Source organism: Lactuca virosa, chromosome 2 (genome assembly GCF_052849685.1).
Source record: "Lactuca virosa cultivar CGN04683 chromosome 2, Lactuca_virosa_CGN04683_v6, whole genome shotgun sequence".
NCBI classification, from domain to species: domain Eukaryota; kingdom Viridiplantae; phylum Streptophyta; class Magnoliopsida; order Asterales; family Asteraceae; genus Lactuca; species Lactuca virosa.
The window spans coordinates 207,976,853-207,981,317 of record NC_136427.1 but is presented as its reverse complement, the minus strand read 5'-3'; the positions used below and the strand labels follow the sequence as shown (position 1 = coordinate 207,981,317).

General features: G+C 38.1%; 1 non-coding gene across 1 annotated transcript; it reads right to left on the bottom strand.

Moving 5' to 3' along the window:
- Positions 1–3,918: 3,918 nt before the first annotated feature.
- On the bottom strand, positions 3,919–4,024 carry LOC145162041 (small nucleolar RNA R71). The gene has a single exon (XR_013738896.1). It is a non-coding gene; the product is annotated as a small nucleolar RNA R71 (small nucleolar RNA).
- Between the last annotated feature and the right edge of the window lie 441 nt (positions 4,025–4,465).

Here is a 4,465-nt window from a genome sequence, read left to right as displayed (position 1 = left end):
TCCAAAAGAAACCCCTCAAGGTCACATTCAGACAATGGCGATTGGAATGTCACGAAGGGCAAGAGTTCAACTCCCAAGGCCAAGAAATCAACTCTCAACAACAAGAAGGGAATGCCGACCAAGAAGCCAATTTCAAGAAATGATCCAATGAAACCAAAACCGGCTAGGTCAAAGTCATCTCGGCGATTGGCTTCGAGTTCAAAAGCAAACAATAAGGCACCCATCGGATAGAACAAGAAATGGGTTAAACCCAACTACAGATGGGTACCATAGGTTCAATCTCCCAAATCACCTAATGACTCTAACGTTTCTACATCTTCTGTTTGTGATAAGCAGGATATGTCATGGGAGAGAGTTCCTTGCAAAGATGACAAAGGTAGACCCAGTTTCAAAATGGATTGGGTTCCAAAGACCAACTGATCCCGCTCTGTGTCGGAGCAGCTATGGAGGCATATCTTCAGACTTCGGTTTGTTGGTAGTGGCTGTTCCAGGCACATGATAGGAGGCATCTCTCAACTGTACAACACTCAGAACATTGTTTGAGAGTATGTGTCCTTTGCGGGAAAGGAAGAAAGGAAGGGATCACACATGGGGTTAGTGCTTAATGACATGAAGAATTTTCGGATCTGTTTTGAGATTATGCGTGTTGTTCTCAGACCTTCTGGATGCAAATTCAATCGGTGACTTACAGTTAGTTTTTTCTTCTCGATACTCCTGAGTTTATCTTACACTGATTCGTTTTGAAGACAATTATTTTCTTTCTTATAGTTTTTCTTTAGTAGGTATTGTTTGGGAAGTGATATCAAGAAAGTGATAATAGGCAGTCTAAACATGTGTAAGGGACTGAATCTAAATTGTCTAGACTCTGTGTTCAATGCGCTGGTAGGCACGAAGGATTTGACAGTGTGGATTTAGATATGATTGTTTGGACTTACCATACGACGCTCGGGTAGATTGAGCGGTGAGATAAACACGGGAACCCACGGGATGCACTAAATTAATACGTATCTAGAACTGTGGCTTAACTTTTCCTTGATGTACAGACTTATGTCCTTAATTCTAGTTCTGATAGGGCGACTGGGGGGTTCTGATAAAGTAGGTCTGTAGGAAATTATTTTCTTGCTTTCTATCTGTCAGTCATATGTTGCTTCCTCTGCGTGATTGGAAGAGATCCGACCTGGATTGCAACATATGCAAATCTATTTCTACGCACCTCCTTATCTATGAAATTCTTTCTATCTGTTAGCCATATGCTGTCCCCTCTACGTGATCGGAAGATCCGGCCTGGGACACAGCATATGCAACATTCTACCTCTCAATCCCTCTATCTTTGTTAGTCATATGTTGTCCCCTCTGCGTGATTGAAAGAGATCCGACCTGGGACACAACATATGCATCTATCTCTAAATTTGACTTCCTCCTTAATAATTGTTTACTAACCTAAAGTAAGGAGTCCTTAGGAAGTTCTTGATAACCAAGGTATATCGGGAAGTGGGGAACACGTTCTAGTGCAACTAAAATTTAACCATTTAGAGGTTGTCTGTAGATCTCGCTTCTTAATTTAAGTGGACAACAATACCCGTGGTCGTCATCAGCTAAATGGTATATTTGGAAAAATTTGTCGATATCCTTCGTGTTTAAGTGGACCACAATACCGGCAATTGACCAGATCTACTCATGAAGGTGAAGGCACTGATAAACAAGTTAAGACTGTCTCACAACTTTGATCCCAAATATTTTGGTTTTGATAAATTTGTTCATAGTTTTCCTCTATGCACAAATTTAGGGGGAGAATTAAAAAAAAATTCAAAAATCAAACAAAAATCAAAAATAATCAAAAATCCAAAAATAGTGTTATTTATGTTTTATTTCTTGTTTAGGAAAATAAAAAAAAATCAAAAAAATATTTTTGTTTCTGTTTTATTTTTTTTCAGAAAATTAAAAAAAATCCAAAAATATTGTGTGCTAAGTTTTCTTTTAGTTTGTTTTGTCTTGAAAAGTGAATTCAGATGTAGATGAGACTCATGGAGACTGTATCGAGATTTTCTGAGCCAAAGCTTCGTCCGTGATCATCGAAGAATTGTCATTCGAAGGAACAAGAAATGAAGATTATTATTTCAACATTCAATCTTTCAACCCCAGAAGCAAGGTGAAGCTGTTCTTGAAGATTATGTGACAGATTGCATTGAAGCCTCCTCAATCAATTTGTTGCTATTCTTGTACCTGCTGAAGTGATCCAGAAGATTAGATCTCTCTGTTATTTTCTCTGAAGATTCTCAAGCTGAAAGCGCCATCTTTCAAGAATCTTTTCATCAAGCCTCCTCACCCAATGTGCGTTCAATGTCAAATTCTGAAGAAAAGCCCAACTGCTCAAGATGAAGTCGTTTATTGAAGATTCATCAAGTTCATCTTGAAGCTGTGAAGAAATTGAAGATTAAAGTTGTAGCCAAGCTCCCAATGAAGATTGACAAGAAGAGCCAGCTACATTTTAGGGGGAGTTTGTTGGGTCATTAGAAAATAAAGCTATAAACCAAGGGGGAGATTGTTGGGTCTAAAATTATGGTTTATACTTTACTTTTCTAGGAAAATGTATTTTTCTGTAAAGTAATATGTGTTTACGGTTGTGTTTACGGCCGTGAACCTGTTCACGGCCCATGTTCCATATAAATAGATGTTAGGTGGGTGAGGAGTGGACGGCAAGAGGAGCTTAAGTGTGTGAAACTCAAGGTGTTTTAGAGAGAGAAGAACTAGTGTGTGTACTATGTGTATGGAGCATCATTCTATTCATTGAATACATCATAGATTCACTTGTTCTTCTTCTCCTTCTCTTCTTCATTTGATCTGGCATCATCCGTTTGATTGGGATTCTGCACCATCAAACGGATCTGATTGATACTCAAGCAGATTTGGGACTTACATGCACCCTAACTGTTAGCTACAGTTGGACCGGCAGGTCTGGGGTGACAAACGTCGTACCATTCCAACGTCTGAAGAACGTCGTAGCAGGCCATCTAGGTCATTAGCATGGTTATAATAACTCACAAGAGGTATTAACAATACGTTTGGTTTACGAATACATACATACCTTCAAATGGTTTTATTTAAATAAAACTACATTACACTATTTTCCAGTACAATACAGTTTACATTTCTGGAAACATGCATTCAAATGGTTTTATAAAGATATAAAACTACATTATACTACTTCAGAGTACAACAATACTTATACATTTTCAGTCTTAGGGTTCCTAAGACTACAATTCAACTTAAAAGAAAATATTGAATTTTCTGGAAGAACACACTATCATTTTCAAGGAACAATGGCATATCTTTCTCATACAAAATGCTTATGAACTCACCAACTTAAATGTTGACACTTTTTCAAAACAACCTGTATTCTCAGGGAATCAGTAGACAAGTACCCATACAGGTTTTGTGAAGATGGAGCGTAACAGTGTCACGTCTTATATTTTTGTCGTATGTTTTTGGAGTAAAACAAAAAATGAATCGAACTCAATGCAAATATTAATATATCAATATGATGGTTGTAATAATTTGATCTCTATTATTCAATTGTTATGATACTGTACATGAAAGTCATCCACCCCTAAACGTTTCCGCCGTTTTACTCGGTTTGGGGGGTGTGACAGTACAGATTCTCTTGATGCTCATAGATATTCCATTTTTCGGGAAGGACCATGAGGAGGCATTTAGACACATCGATGAAGTGTTGGACATTGCAAACTATTCAATGTTCCAAATGTTTCACGGGATGCGGTGCTACCGAGAATGCTTCCAGTGAAATTTACAGGAGAGGCAAAATTTTTGTTGAAGTCACTTACACCAAGAATGATCACAACATGGACCAATCTTCGCAATGCATTCATTGAGCAATTCAACCCGCCTTCAACGATAAACAAACTCAAGAAGAAGATAGCAAACTTCCAACAAAACGATTGTGAATCTTTATATGAAACATGGAGAGGTATAAAGGAATGCTAAGGAACTACCCTCAACATAACCTTAATGTACAACAAGAAGTGTCTATCTTTTATGATGGGATAAACGTGACTATGAGGAAACTCCTTGACTCTTAAGGACCCATGATGAAGAAGGATTTGGCTACAATCAATGAATTAATATATGAATTCGCAAAGCATTAGAGGGAATAACACAACCCTCGTGAAGATGTTACAAGAGGCAAAGTAAGTTTGGATGGAGGAAATAAGAACTTAGCGGCGGTTATGGAAAAACTCGATAAAATGTAATGGAGAATCACCAAAATGGGCCAATCCATACATGCTATTCAAGTGGGGTGTGAGAATGCGGGCCACAGTTGGCCAAGGATTGTGATCTAGACGAGAATGGAATCTGGAAGACACAATCTTGTTATTCGAGTGGGGATAGATATGTTGAAGATTGGAGGAAACCCAAGAAGGAGTGGTTGTCATATGATGAGTAAAAG